We start from the raw sequence: 16943 nt of genomic DNA on the forward strand, positions 1-16943 counted from the left end.
TTTGGTTTTGTGGGATTGGCTTACTTCGCTTAGCATGATATTTTCCAACTCCAACTATTTACTGGCAAATGCCATAATTTCACCCCTTATTTAAAGCTGAGTAATATTCCATTGTGTGTGTGTGTGTGTGTGTATGCATATATATGCATATATATATGTATGTGTTTATATATATATATATGTATCTGTATATCACATTTTTTTTATCCATTCATCTATTGAGGGACACCTAGGTTGGTTCCATAGTCAAGCTATTGTGAATTGAGTTGCTATAAACATTGATGTGGCTGCATCACTATAGTATGCTGATTTTAAGTCCTTTGGGTATAAACCAAGGAGTGGGATAGCTGGGCCAAATGGTGGTTCCATTCCCAGTTTTCTGAGAAATTTCCATATTGCTTTCCATAGTGGTTGCACCAATTGGCAGTCCTACCAGCAATAGATGAGTGTACCTTTTTCACCATATCCTCGCCAACATTTATTGTTGCCTGTATTCTTGATGATTGACATTCTGACACGGTGAGATGAAATCTTAAGAGTAGTTTTGATTTGCATTTCTCTAATTGCTAGAGTTGTTGAACACTTTTTCATATATTTTTTGATCAGTTGTATTTCTTCTTCTGTGAAGTGTCTGTTTAGTTCCTTAGCCCATTGATTGATTGGGTTATTTGATTTTTTGGTGTTAAGTTTTTTGAGTTCTTTACATATCCTGGAGATTAATGCTTTATTGGAGGTCCATGTGGTAAAGATTTTCTCCAACTCTGTAGGCTCTCTTTTCACATTATTGTTTCCTTTGCTGAGAAGAAGCTTTTTAATTTGAAGCCATCCCATTTATTGATTCTTGATTTTACTTCTTGCGCCTTAGGAATCTTGTTTAGGAAGTCAGATCCTAAGCTGATGTGGTGAAGATTTGGGCCTATTTTTTTTCTTCTGTTAGACACAGGGTCTCTGTTCTAGTGCCCAAGTCTTTGATCCACTTTGAGTTGATTTTTTTGCAGGGTGAGAGACAGAGGTTTAATTTCATTTTGTTACATATGGGTTTCCAGTTTTGCCAGCACCATTTGAATGTTTTGGGCACTTTTGTCTAGTATGAGATAACTGTATTTATGTGGGTTTGTCTCTGTGTCCTCTATTCTGTACCACTGTTTGTTTATTTTTATATGGTGCTGATAATCAAACCCAGTGCCTTACATGTGCAAGGCAAGCACTCTGCCACTGAGCCACAACCCCAGCCCACATTCTTTGTTCTTATGTACCTCCATTGATGAATTCTCCAGTTCCATCAAATTCATGACTGTCAGGTCTTGGTATGTTTGTTAGTCTATTTTGTACTACCATAACAAGGTACCTGAAACTGGATAATTTACAATGAACATAAATTTGTTAGCACATGGTATTGGAGGCTGGGAAGTGCAGTAATAAGATATTGACATCTGGCATGGGCTTTTTGGCTATATTACTACATGGTGGAAAGCAAGAGGGTGAGAGAGGGGGACAAACTTGCCCTTTTATAATGGCATCAATCCACAGAGCCCTCTTGCCTAATCATTTGTTACAGATTCCACCTCTTGATAATGTTATATTGCCAATTAGGCTTCAACACAAGTTTTGGAGGGAACAGACATTCAAATCATAGTAATGTCTATGTAGTTATCTAAGTTGTTTTTGTTTTAAAAACAAGGCTTTCAGAAGTAAACCTTCTTAGACTACTCTGTGTGCTTAACAAGTTGAAGTTACTTCTTCTACAAGCGTAGGAGAGTTTGTGATAGTTACTCAGACAATGTTATATATCAGCTTTTCATTTTAACTTTCAAATAGACAGTGTTTAGAACACTTTCCTATTTCAGCCCTTTCACATTGCTGTTCTGTTTGCCTGGAATTTCTATATGCTCTGCTTCACATAACTTGCTCCTTTGCATTTCTCAGTTCTCAGCTTAAGAATCATCTTTTTATAAAGGTCTGACCTAACCATCCTGTAATTTTTATCTTTGTACCTTGTTCAGATTCTTTTCCAGAAATTAACCACATCCATGATTATTTAGCTTCTTTATTTTATCTTAAACTTCTCCCATTATTGACCTTTAGGCTTATATATCAACCTTCCTGTTGTGCATTTATACATTTTATTTATTCTCAAATATTTGTTGAATGTCATGCTAAGAGGACAGACTTGTGGGTTTATAAATTATAAAGCAAATAATGGTTATCAAATACAGTTGACCCTCATTATTTACAGAGTCCTTATTTATGAATCCACCTATTCACTAAAATTAATTTGTAACTCCAGAGTCAGTACTCGCAGCACTTCTGCAGTCATTCATGGATATGGGCAAAGTATTGAAAAATCTGACTGACCTCATACATACATTCTCAGCTGTGTTACAGCAAGACAACACTTGTGTTAGCTCTCATATTGTAAACTAATATTTTTGTGGATTAATTCTGTGTTTTTTCCATTTTAGTAATTTTTTTAAGTGATTCTGCTACTTACAGTGGCCCCCAAGTGCTTCACTGCTAAAGAATTCTAGTGTTCCTGAATACAAGAAGATTATGATGTGCCTTATGTAGAAAATGTTTGTTTAGATAAATTCTGTTCTCGCATCTGTTACAATGCTTTTGGCTATGAGTTTAGTGTTAACCAGTAATATATAGTATATTGAATAAGACATCTTTAAGCAGAAACACACATGAAACTAGGTTATATATTGATTGGTTTTCAAAAAAATGATGTGACCAAGTGTGGTGGTTCATGCCAGTAATCCTATAGCTACTTGGGAGGCTAAGGCAGGAAGATCCCAAGTTCAAGGCTAGCTTGGGCAAGTTAGACCTATCTCAAAGTTTAAAAAAAGGACTGGGGGCGGGGGCTGGGGTTGTGCCTTAGTGGTAGAGTTCTCACCTAGCATGAATGAGGCACTGGGTTCGATCCTCAGCATCACATAAAAATAAAGTAAAGGATATTTTGGCCACCTAAAACTTAAAAAAAAAAAAAAAAAAGACTGGGGATGTAGCTTAGTGGTGGAACAATTAATTGCCTAACGTGCTCAAGGCCCTGGGTTCCATCTTTATTTCTGCCACAAAACAAACAAAAACATGATGTGGGCTCCGGGGCTGTGGCTCAGTGGTAGAGCATTTGCCTAGCATGCATGAGGCACTGGGTTCAATCCTCAGCACCATATAAAAATAGACAGAATGCACTACCAAAAAAAAACAAAAACAAACAAACAAAAACATGATATGATCAGAGATTTGCAAGAATCTAACCCTCGGTTTCCTCCTCCAGGAGCAATGATAAGGTATTTGACTACTTGGTAATGGTAAAGTATTTCTGATTTCTCATAGGAGCAATGGTAAAGGGCTTGCAGTGACTTTGTGGAATATAACTAACCCACATAACAAGAATCAACTCTACTTGCAGATTATTTTAAGTACAAAAGAGGGTGCTGTGATGGAGAGTGATTGGTGTGATAGGAAAGATACCTTTTCTTTAGTTGGGCCTCCTGGGAGGTAACATGTAGGCTGAGATCTGTAGAATAAGAAAAAGAATATTTTAGGCTCTTAACCAGGAAGGAGCTTGATAGTTTTAAGGAATTGAACAGAGTATGGCTGGAGGAGGATAGCACAGGATGAAGGTGAAGAAAGCAGGAATGTGATATTGCCTTTAAGAGACTACACTAAGTTTAATTTTGGAAGATAATGAGCAGCCATTGACAGGTTTCACTGCGGCTGAGATGGGCTGCTCTATGTTTTCAAAAGAGGGCTGGGGTTGTGGCTCAATGGTAGAGCACTCGCCTAGCACGTGTGAGGCCCTAGGTTTGATCCTCAGCACCACATAAAAATAAATAAATAAAAATAAAGGTATCATGTCCATCTATAACTAAAGAAAGTATTTAAAAAAAGATAATTCTCTCTGCTGTGAGGGGAATTGTTTAAAGAGGGAAAGAGATAAAATGTAAAAATGAGTTAAGAGGCATGGCCATTTAATAATTGCCTAGTTGCCTCTATTACTTCCTAAAATATTTCTCATCTCTAGCTCATCAGTATATTGCAGTTGAACACCTTTGCTTTCATAACTTCATATTGATCATTCTGCCTAATCCCTGCCCCACTATGACTCCAGAGAGATGGGATCAATTGAAGTCATCATCTTAACCATTCCACTGCCCTCTTAAAAACTATTCCTGGAGTGGGGGAAGTGTCGGGGAGTGATATTAGCCAAATTATATTGTTATATTATAAAAAGAATTATATATAATTTTTTATTGGCGTATTATAGTTGAACATAATGATAGGATTTATTGTTGTCTAACATGTATTTATTGTTAGACAACAATAAATCCTATCATTATGTTCAACTATAATGCGCCAATAAAAAAAGAATGTGGGGAAAAAACATTCCCCAGTGACTCTCTAGGCCTCTTGATGGCCTGGTGTACCACCATGCCACCACATCTCTCCAGTCCCACCCATCACTGAGCTCTACTCTGTCTGCCCACACAACAGTTATTTGGGGCCCACATGCCTTTCTTTGCTCTTGAGTCCTTGGTATTTATTTACCATCCTATGCAGGCTGGATGCTCCTGCTATACTATCCCAGGATACCCAAAGCAAGTATCTCACACTTAATCGTTTCGTATCATTATCATCTGTGTATTAGCCAGCCTCCCAACTTCCTTCCTCACAATTAAACTGTGTGTGTGTGTGTGTGTATTTTAATGTGTTTAAATTTTTTTTTTTTTTTGAGTCCCCAGCACCCAGTGTCAATTTTGGATTGTGGTGAAGATATAACAAATGTTGGTTGAATGACTCTGATAATCAATGTTTGCCCTTTGCAGGGGCAGTGCTGGGGATTAAACCCAGGGATTTGGATATCCTAAGCAATGCTTTACCACTGAGCTATACCCGCCAACACAAATGTTTGCTAATTTCTTGACCAGAATTAGATGATACTTTTTCTTCATAACATTTTTTGGTAGATTTATAGAAATAAAGGAATAATGAGGAAGTATTGAAATAAAACCAGTGTCATAAAACATGCTTGTTTGTGCCAAAAGTGTTTATTGAGTGCTAGGAGATGGTCTAACTGCGAATATAGAGTAGTGAACAAAACAGTATCCCTGCCTTCTTGGAACTGAGGGGTGTGTGTGTGTGTGTGTGTGTGTGTGTGTGTGTGTGAGATCTACCTATGCCTGAATATCTATCAGTTTAATATGCATGTATGTGTGTATATATGTACATATATATAATGTATAGACTTCAAACTGTAGAGTAGTTTGATCAAGTTACAGAAAAGTTGGAAGGACAGCTCAGAGTTCTTGCATGCCCCATATTCAGTTTCCCTTAATAACATATTACATTAATGTGAGATGTCTGTTACAAATAAAGAACCAATATTGATACATTGTTATCAACTGAAGTCTTTATTTATGTATTTTTCGTTTTTGCTTTGTATCCCTGTTCTGTCTTGGATTTCCTCCACAAAACCACCTTATATTTAGTTCCCATACCCTAGGCTTCTCTGAACAGTGGCAGTTTTTCAGACTTACCATTTTTTTTTTTAAATGGCTTTTGACAGCTTGTATTCCACAGAATATAAGACATCCCTCAATTTGGGTTTGTCTGATATGTTTCTCATACCTGGACAGGGATTATAATGGGTTCTTAACTGTAAGAATACAGTGATAAAATGCCTTTTGGTGGTCTGGGGGTAACTGGAAGTTGAACCCAGGACCTTGCTTGTGCTAGGCAAGTGCTCTACCATTGAGCTACATCCCCAGACCTTTTTTATTTTTTGAGGCAGTGTTTCCTAAACTGCTGTGGCTGAACTTTAACTTGTGATCTTCCTGCTTCAATGTCCTCCCACCAAGCAACTGGGATTACAGGTGTGTGTCACAGCACCCAGCTAAATGCTCTTATCACTGCATATCGATGGTATGTGATGTCATCATGAATTATCACTGGTGATGCACTTATCACTTGACTGAGGTGGTATCTATCAGATGTTTTACACTGTTTTCTTTCTCCGCCCCCCACTTTGCTTTTTGGATGGAGCAGCCCATACCAAAGGGATAAGGAATGGTGCCCCACCTTCTTGAGGAGGCAGTGTCTACATAAATTGGAATTCTTGTGTTCAGTGGATTGGTCTGATTTTTTCCCCATTTCATTAATCATTTATTCATATCAATAAAACTCACAGATATTTATCATATACCTTGGGTTAGAAACCAATATTTTGTTGCTCAAATTGTTCTAGCTCTAGTCATTGGGAGCTCTTTTGTTGACTCCTGTGTCCCTTTGTGATACTCCCATTGGTTTATCTTTTGAGTACTTTTTAATTTTCTGGTACTATTTTTGTCTCATTCCTGTCTAGTTGTGAGAAAAATATCAGACAAACCCAAATTAAGTGACACCTTTTATTCTGTGAAATACCATACTAGTAGTTCTTAAAATTGTCAAGACAAAGGTGCTTTGTCTTGAACTATTTTTCAAATTCAAATGATTTACCCTCAATAATTTCATATAGAATTTGAAAATACTTTGATGTGCTTATATGAGCTAGGTCTAGTATGGATTAAAATTTTTTCAATATTGGGATTTGTTTTTGTGATGATTTGCATAGCTATTTCTCATAGGTGAAAAATATATATGATTATGAATTTTCTCTGAATACCATAGTGTTTATGATCACAGTTTTATACTTGAAATTCGTTCACATGTACTTTCACTTTGCAAGTCATATTAGAGAATTTTCACATTTCTCTAGCTTTCAGAAACATTTATGGTTGCCAGTAGCTGAACATATATCATTATGCTGGAAGTGTTTCAGTGATTATACATGCTGAGTGGCAAAACTGCTTAGTCTAAAAAAAGGACTCCATAATATTTGGCTTTTGGTTGTAATTACCAGTCATGCTTGCCAGAAATTAAGTTTAGCTTTTAGAAGCCTGGAATTCTTAATATGTTTGTCTCTAACTAAATATTTCAGACTGTTATGAAACTGTCAATAATTCCATTATATATTTTATATTCATTTATTCTGAGTTACAGTGGATGAAATAACATATAGCAACATGATTGTGCAACAACATAGAAAACAAGCATAAACTAATAGAATGTAAATAGTAATATTTAGTTTGATTACAGTTTTGTTTAAAAGGAACATGTGGTCCCAAGTACAAATAAAAGACTAGAAAGAAAAATACCAGAATGTTAATAATGAATATCTTTGATATTTTTTTATTTTCTAATAAATTGGCATCCATTACTTGTTTAGTGAGGAAAAGAGAGGCATTTTTTAAATGGGGAAAGAAACATATTCTGCAGGGCTTTCCAACAGGTACTAATTTGTTTGTTCCATTCTAGATATTGAAAGTTAAAAGGTCTTTTGAAAAAATTCCATCATTCAGATTGATTTTCTGAATTATTGACGAGTGAGCCAGTTCTTATTTTTATAATAATACTTAAAGTTTTATACCTTTTTTAGTTTAAAAAATCTGTATCAAATGGATTTTCAGTTCAGTTATATATATAAATGGATCACGGAAAAGAGTTACCACTCATTGTTGATGTAGTGAAAACTTGACTTTACTAATTTCTGTCCAACTGGGGCAGAGTTGGAATCTGGGCAACCTAAAGCCCAGTGAGCAAAGCCTGGGTGCTGAGGCTGCTTCAACCTCATTTTGAGGGATGGCCTCACATTCCTCTCATAGGGGACTGATGGCCTCAATAGATACCTTGGGGAGCCTGTTTAGATTAAAAATACCCAGCATTGTCTAGCTGCTTCTAATTTTTTGAGCTTCTGGTGATAAGGGGGAGGTGAATTGAATTCATGACTCAGGTTTAGAAGTTGCAGAGTAGCTTTTTGCAGGCTTCGGTCTCAGTATGTCCTTGGGTCATAAATAGAAAATTATAGTTTAAAAAGATGTTCTAGACTTAAGATAATTTGCAAAAGTAGTACAATTAAAGGCAAATGCATTTGTGGGGGAGGGGATGGGGGGCTTGAACCAAGGGGTACAGAACCACTGAGCTACATTCTCAGCCCTTCTTATTTTGAGAAAGGGTCTTGCAAAGTTACCCAGGCTGACTTCAAACTTGTAATCCTCCTGGGCAGATGTATTTTAAATCTTTAGTAAAGCTTTTTTAAAAAAAGTAAAATAAACAACACTTTTATTTTTAACTGAGCATTTAAAAATATATTCAAAGGTGATTGTTGTTATTGCTGTGTTTTTAAAAACAGGAAAAAAATCATTTTTCTAAACTGGTCCTTGTCCCTAATGGCCAGTACCCTACCTCTTACCTTTCTGTGACTGGGAAGTATCATGATATGCAAAAGATTAGGGACTGGAGTGATCATTTCTCTGACTGCTTCCTGGAAGTGGTATGTTTTATTAGAACATTCTGATGTGTGTATAAACAGTATAGGGATTACCACAGTATTTGATAGCCCTGCTCTCGAGTTAGGATTACAACATTTAACAACTGGGTCGGCATTCAGTTGGTCTCACTTCATGGTGTTAGTGGAATTAGTTCCTTATGCCACTGTGCACAGTATGCTTTGTTAGGCTAGTGTACCTTTCTCTAGCATGCCCATGAGTTCTTCATAGTGGGAGTTATCAGTACACTAAAAGGATGATCAAGAACTGTGCAAAAGTGTAATATCTTTTCCTAATAATGGCTATCAAAGTAGTCCTTAAAAACAAGTATAACAAAACTTTTTCAAAATTGAGAAACAGTTATATAAAATGAAACATGGTAAAATAAATCTTAAATGAGTATTTTGTTTTTTTCCAATACCAAATCATTATACCTCCAAATTTAAGTATATCCTTCCAGATTTATGAAATATATGTGTATGACTATATATATACATATATAGTTTATATATATGACTATATTTATATATATAACCTGCATTTTTACTCTCTATGTAATGCTACAATACATAGTTTCTACTTAATACCATGTTATTTAATTTTAATTTTTTTGTCATTTAGTTTTTATTTATAATCATGACCTTAACTCTGCAATCCAGCTGGATTTGGGAGGGAAATAAGGAAAATATGGAACCCAAATAACTACAGTGAGAACACAAAGATATGGGATATGATGAATAGATTGGGTGGAGGGATACTCTTCTGAGCTACAGAAGGAATGGTTTGGTGGTTAAGATAAATACAAGTCAAATGTGTTAAGAGTTATCCAGTCAGTAATGGTGATCTCCTTGCTGGTCTTGCCATTCCTGGACCCAAAGCACTCCATGGCTTCTGCCATGTTCATGCCCTCTTTTACCTTCCTAAAGACCACATGATTGCCATCTAACCACTCAGTCTTGGCAGTACAGATGAAAAACTGGGAACCATTTGTATTTGGCCCAGCATTTGCCATAAACAAGATGCCAGGGCTGTATGCTTCAGGATGAAGTTTTCATCATCAAACTTCTCCCCATAGATGGATTTGCTTCCAGTGCCATTATGGTATGTGAAGTCACCACCCTGGTACATAAATCCTGGAATAATTCTGTGAAAGCAGAAACCCTTAAGATCAAATATTTTCTCTCCACTACTCAAAGCATGAAAAATTTCTGCTCTCTTTGAAACTTTGTCTGCAAACAGCTTGAAGGAGACATGATCCAAGGGCTGTCCATCGACAGTGATGTTGAAATACACAGTGAGATTGACCATGGCTGACAGAGAATGACCACAGGCGACAGCGGTGTCTTGAAAGCCCACTTACTACTATTTTAAACAATGTGTCAGTAAATGTTTTTATATAAAGTTTCTTGGTTGTGCTTTTGATTTTGGTATGGGGATTGAAGCTAGGGGTGCCCTACCACTGAGCTACACCCCAGTCTATTTTATTTTGAGACAGAGGCTCACCAAGTAGCCCAGAATGGCCTTAAACTTATGATCCTCCTGCCTCAGCTTCATGAATTGTGGGATTACAGGCATTTACCACTATCCCCCGTAGTTGCTGATGTTTATTTTTAGAATAACTTCCTAAAGGAAGAAAAGCTGAGTCAGTGGGTACACAAAATGAAAAATATATGCAGGAAAGACAGCAGACTTGGTGGCTAAGTGTAGAGCCTTTGAGCTATTGGCGTGGGTTTGGATTCTGACTTCCATGTCTACTGGCTCTACTAGCAAGTTACTTAGCCTCTCTGTGCCTTAGTTCACTCATCTGTAAAGTGAATGATAGTAACAACACCTATATCATGATGTAGAGCTTGATCTTGTGCCTGCCTACATATCTCAGGATTATTGTTCAAAAGCTGCATGTTCATGAGTGTTTTCTCATCAAAAGATCCTAGCATCTAGACAGAAAGCATGCTATATTGAAAGGACCAGCACTGAGATGGGCCTTCCCTTCCTCAGCATTGATTAATATTATCCTACTTTTAATATTAGTCACTAAGCAAAAAATGGTACCAAAGTATAGTTGTACTCCCTATGTCTTTGTATTAATTCACATACTTTTTTCATGTCAGTGGATTTTTCCCTATGAAACACCTGTTTGTTACCAATACTTGTATTGAGATTTTCATCTTTTTCTTATTGATATGTAAAAACTCTGTAGATAGCCCCTTGAAAGATACCTCAAATGTTTCCATAGGACTGCTTTAAAAATCAAGTCTTTTGACTTTGTATTTTTTTTGAAATTGTTTTTTAAAATATATTATGCTTACATTTTTAAAAATACCTTTATTCATTTATTTATTTTTATGTGGTGCTGAGGATCAAACCCAGGGCCTCACACGTGCTAGGCTAGCGCTCTGCCGCTGATCCCCAGCCCCAGCCCTGAAAAATTGTTTTAATTGACAAAAATGTTATGTGTTCAAAATGATCAAGCATGTATTACCTTATATACTTGTTTTTTGTGGTTAGAACACTTAAAATGTATTCTTAAAACAGTTTCAAGTATATATTACATTACTATAGTCACTGTGGTGTATAGTAGGTCTCTTGAATTTGTTTTTCCTGACTAGCTGAAATTTTGTATCCTTTGACATTATCTCTTCAGTCCTGTTACCCTGCACCTTCTGATAACTACCATTCTGTTCTCTGTTTCTGTGAGTTCAAGCTTTTAAAGATTGAACTTTAAATGAGATTGCATATTTGTCTTTTTGTGCCTGGCTAAATTTATGCTTTCCAGGATACATTCATATTGGTACAAATGACAAAAATTTCCTTTTTGGAGGGTGGGTGGGGGGTTTAAACCCAGGTGTGCTCCTCTACTGAGCTACATCCCCAGCCCTTCTTATTTTTTGAGTCGGGTCTTGCCAAGTTGCTGAGGTGGCTGTCCTTAAACTTGAGATCCTTTTGTCTCAGTCCCCTGAGTTGCTGGGATTACTGGCATGTACCACCATGCCTGACTAGTATATCCTATTTTAGAGCTGAGTGACATTCCATTTTCTTTATCCATTCATCAATTGATGGATACTTAAGTTGTTTCCATTTCTTGACTGTTATGAATAATGCTGTAGTAAATGTGATGGTGCTTAATTCTCTTAAACGTACTCTTTTTGTCTGTTTGTTTTTATGTACTCAGATGTAGAATTGCTGGTAGTTAGATTTTTAATTTTTTTAATATTTATTTTTTAGTTATAGGTGGGCACAATATCTTTATTTTATTTTTATGTGGTGCTAAGGATTGAACCCAGTGCCTCATGCATGGTAGGCAAGCGCTCTACCTCTGAGCCATAACCCCAGCCCTAGACTTTTAATTTTTTGAGGCACCTCCTTACTGTTTTCATAATGACTACTAATTTATACTGCCACCAACAGTGTGCAAGGGTGTCCTTTTCTCCAATTCCTTGCCAGTAGTTGTTACCTTTCATCTTTTTGATAAATAGGCATTCCAATAGGTATGAGGTGATATCTTACTGGGCTTTTAGTTTGGATTTCTCTGATGATTTTTGGAACACATATTTGTTAGTGACAATTTTTTTACTGTTGAGAAATTTTCAAAATTATCAGAGTTAATTCTCACTTCATTTGTGGCTTTAGTAGATTGTGTCATACTTGTTATGTATAAGGAGGGATTTGTGAACATTAGAACATAATGGAATTGGTTCTTTTCCTTCCTCATTTCCACTATCTGTAAATGGACTGCTTGTTTCCAAGAGCATTTTTATGTAAATGAAGTCTGTAGCTCTACTGGAAGTGAGTATAAGAGAAAACTGATACTAGGCCTTCTCTCCCATGAATATTTTGGACCCCAAGCCAGAGTGAGGACCAGGAAATGGTAGATCTTGGGATATGCTCTACCACTACTTTAAAGATAGAAATTCTCCTTATTTCTATAGGTCCTGTTATCCCAATCCATTATAGGAGAATTGTGTGTGCATGTATTTGTGTCCAGTAAATCAGTGAATTAATTCTAGTATTTCTGTGGGTATACAAAGGGTCAAGAACCAGGAAGGCAATCTTAAAGAACAGAGTTGGAGAACTTAAAGATTAAGTCTATAGTAGGGCAACAAACTTTTTCTGTAATGAACAGACTTAAATGAAAAAATATAACTAATGGAAAATAACGCTAAAAAGGTACAGCAGAAATGTTAGCTGAAGGTAGAGCATGATAAGAATGTGATGGAACTAACAGAATTTCCTAAGTTCATGGGGATAGGGTGGGGAAGGTGTTAGTCCTAGATGCATCCCAAATTAGTATGTTAAAAAACAAGAAAAACAAAGATGTTAAGGAACCTATGATTAATGAGAAATAACTACTACCAGTATGTGACTAAATGAGTTAGTTTCATTGGGTAAATCCTGGCTGATATGTATGGTGCTTAAAGATAAAAACTCTTCTTCAAGAGAGTATGCTGGCTTACCAAAAATAAGTGTTACCAAATACGATCTACTTAGCACTGCTTTTTCCTAAAAAACTTTTATCAAAGATTAAAAATATTGGATGAATTAGTTGCTTTGCAAGTGTACTTTTCTTGAATATATATATATGTAAGGATTATGAATGTGTTCTTATAAATAGATTCTTAATGAGTCTATTGATATTCATCAGATTTAAAACTGAGTTCAAAATTTTCCAGTATGGTCAAGAATACAGGCCATAAATATGAATTTATGCTGATGAAAATATGAATATATTCCTAGCGAATATATTGAAATTCATTAAATTTTAAACTAGGTTCAGAAATGTCCCAATATGGTCAAGAACATAGCTCATGAATATGAATATAAAGTTATAAAAATGTTCATGAATATATTCATATTCATTAATTTTAAACTGTATTAAAAAGTTTTCCCAACAGGGCAAAGAAGAATATATTCATGAATATATTCATAAGGAGGATATATTCATGAATATAATCATTATAAAGAATATATTCACATTTATGGAATATATTCAAGGATATATTTGTAAGATCATTCTATAACTATTTGCTTTTTTACAAATTGCATAGGTTTTTAAATGCAACTATGAATGAATGTGAAAGTGAGCCTATTAAAATTTTACTGATGTCTTGAAAAAGTGAAAATGTATAAATTTGTCATAGTGAATTGATCTATTTATGAATTGGCTTCTAGTGAATAGTTCTTTGGCAAATTAATTTAGAGCCCCCCTTTCTCAGTATGAGATGAATCACTATTTATTACAAGAACTACTCTGGGGAAAACCAATACAAAAATGAGGGGGATTTTGGAAATAGCTGGGCTGTGTACTCAGAAAAGACTGACTAATAACACCAAAGAAGTAGTGGTACCTGTTAGAAGGGAGGGCTTCAAGCCATTGCATGACCTTCAAGGAGCCAAGTGTTTGGGTTAGTGAGACAAGTGTGCCAAGCAGTGAACGTGGGTAGGCACTTTTATTTCAAGTTCCTGGTCCTCCTATAAGGAACTATTTGCTTTTTTACAAATTGCATGGGTTTTTAAATGCAATTTGGATTCACTTTCCAAACCTTATATGGTTTCATGATGAAGATTGTTTCTAGGGTCAGACTGCCCTCTACCTTGAGTCTTTTTTTTTTTTTTAAATTGAAGTATAGTGTGTATACAATAAAAAATACAAATCTTAAAAGTACCTAGATTAATAAATTCTTACATATGTATACCCCATATAAATCCCATATAAATACCACTAAGATCAAATTAGAACATTTCTTTCACTCCAAAGAGTTTCCTTTTGCCCACTCCTAGTCATTACTTTGTATAGGTGACCATTTTTCTGACTCCTATCACCATAGATAGTTCTATTCTTAAAATTCATGTACATGGACTCTGCTTTGTATATTTAAGTATATCTTTCTTCTTTCACTGAATGTAATTTTTGAGGTTCACTGTTTGTAGTTTTGTGTATCAGTACTTTGTTCCCCTCCCTAGCCCTTTTTATTTTTTGAGTGAGGATCTTGCTAAGTTGATAAGGCTGCCCTCAAACTTGCAATCCCCTTGTCTGAGCCTCCTGAGTAGCTGGAATTACAGGTGTGTGCCACTATTCCTGGCTGTTTGTCTTTTCTTTTATTCCTATCTATTTTATGAATATACAACAAATTTTTAATCTATTCTTCTGATTTAGGATTGTTTCCAGATTTTGGCTATTAGGAATAAGACTACTATTGAAATTTTTATGCTTTCCATGGACACATATACTCATTTCTCAGTCTTTTTTTTTTTTTAATATATTTTTTAGGTGTCAATGGATCTTTATATTTACATGTGGTGCTGAGAATCAAACCCTGTGCTTCATACATGCTAGGCAAGCACTCTACCACTGAGCTATGACCCCAGCCCTCTCAGTCTTTTTTGATGATAATCTTTTCATTATCAAATTATGTAATGTGTATTAAATACCCACTAGGTATTAAGGAGCATTTCTACTATTGTGTGTTACATCTGCAAAATAGTTTAATTTTACTCAAAATGAAGGGAAAGTGGTAAGCCATGTGATTTGCTATATGCACTTCTCACTTCATCATGTTGTTTTGGTAATTTAGAAAGAAATTCTGACCCTTCAGACAATTTGCTAGCATGATGTCTCATAAATCAAGCATTCTTCATGACCCATTTCCACCTATGGGCAGGTTGAGGCTCAGGGCAACTTGAACAGTGCTTACACAGAGGCTTCCAGCCAGCAACAATCCAAATTGTTCAGCCCAGTTTATTTAAAACAAAACAATACACATGCATACTTTCTCTCTCTCTCTCTACAGGTATAGCCCTTGGAAAAAAACAAAGATTTGAATATTATTACTTCTTTTAACATTTTTTAATATTTATTTTTTAGTTGTAGTTGGGCACAATACCTTCATTCTATTTATTTATTTCTATGTGATGCTGAGGCTCTCAGTGCCTCGCATATGCTAAGTGGGCACTCCACCACTGTGCACAACCCCAGCCCATCTTTTAACATTTTATAGGTACTTGACATACTTAATCTAAGCAAAAATTAACCATAAATGTAAATGGATGCTTAATGAGACAGATCTTGTGAAAGCCTTGATTATATGGTATTTTTGTTTGTATAAAGAATTCTGTAAGGGGCTGGGGTTGTGGCTCAGCGGTAGAGCACCCGCCTAGTCTTGGTTATCATAGTATTTATAAGACATTTTAGTTGAAATGTGAAATCATTAAAAGTAAGTTTTCTTATCATATTTATATTTTCCTTATTTATGTTGTGATTTTTCCCATTTACTAGTAAAGGATGTGGCTGTTAAGCCTATTCAGTCTTTCTTATCCTAGTAAACATGTCCTCTTTTCTATGTGCCTGGCGTTTGTGCACTAAGATCCTCCTTCCCATAGTTCCACAGTGTATTAGATTTATTTCTTAAGGCTTTTTTTTTTTTTTTTTTAATGTAGCCTTCTTCCTAAACTAGAGGGAAAGTATTTAGTGACATGAAAAAATTTAAAAATTTTTCTATACTGTTAGACTTGAAATGAACGTGGAGCCTGCGAGGGCCTGAGAGACCACTGTTCAGCTTCTCTATTTTATTGGTGAAGAACCTGGAATTGTAATTACTTCTTCACCATAACTAAAACTGCACTGTTTTATAATTGCTGTTCAACTATAGGTATTTCTAGTAAGACTTTAAATGGTGGGAGTAGTGGCTACATGTCTATTTAATGCTGTATCTCTGGAACTGAGCACAGTGTTTGGAAGAAAATAGGCATTCACTTATTGATGTTGAAGAAATTAATAAATGAATCAAGATTGGCAAAGGGGACTGCTCGAAGTCACACAGCCATTTAGTAGACAGCCCGTAGGCAGGAGCTGCTCAGTCCAGTTCAGTACACTAAAAGAGTTTCATTATCTACTCCTCCAGTCTGCAAAGGTCTGTGGCAATAATTACTTTCCTTAAGTGTAATTCCAGGCTCTGTGACATCTATTTCACACAGTGCCTTTCAATATACAGAGGGGGGATACACAGAAAGTAGCTAACCAGGGAAACATCAGAAGATGTGCTGTCTTCATTTTTGCTAGGAGTCCTTTACAAGATACTTTTGTACTATTAAAAGCATCAAATCATCAAATTTGGGGTGGGGTCGTGGCTCAGTGGTAGATCACTTGCCTCACCCATGAGAGGCACTGGGTTCGATTCTCAGCATCACATATAAATAAATGAATAAAATAAAGGTCTATCAACAACTAAAAAATTTTTTTAAAAACCATCACATTTATTCTGCAACCTGTACAATCAGAAAAATGAGAAATTATACCCCATTTGATTAAAAAAACTCATCAAATTTATGGAAAAGAAGCTTTCCACAGTTGCAGTCTCATTTGTAATCTTATTTTTAAATTTAATATTTCTGAAATAATTGCATGCCCTAGCAATAAAAAATTCTGTTTAAGGTTAGGTTCATTAACCTCAGGTACTCAGACTCTTAAAGAGATGCTTACAACACCTCAGGACTTTTGTTAATTCAAATAGTATCTTCCAGAGTCAGGGATGTGGCTCAGCCGTAGAGTGCTTACCTAGTATGCTCGAGGCCCCGAAA

The 16943-nt window shown here is 35.7% G+C and overlaps 1 protein-coding gene and 1 pseudogene across 1 annotated transcript in view; one reads left to right on the top strand and one right to left on the bottom strand.

Annotated features, from left to right (window-relative positions):
- Positions 1-16943, top strand: part of Kiaa1958 (KIAA1958 ortholog) — a 139645-nt gene that overhangs the window by 35982 nt on the left and 86720 nt on the right. The gene's annotated exons all lie outside the window — the stretch shown is intronic.
- On the bottom strand, positions 9160-9677 carry LOC114098779 (peptidyl-prolyl cis-trans isomerase A pseudogene; annotated as a pseudogene).

This window comes from Marmota flaviventris, chromosome 13, assembly GCF_047511675.1.
Source record: "Marmota flaviventris isolate mMarFla1 chromosome 13, mMarFla1.hap1, whole genome shotgun sequence".
Classification (NCBI taxonomy): domain Eukaryota; kingdom Metazoa; phylum Chordata; class Mammalia; order Rodentia; family Sciuridae; genus Marmota; species Marmota flaviventris.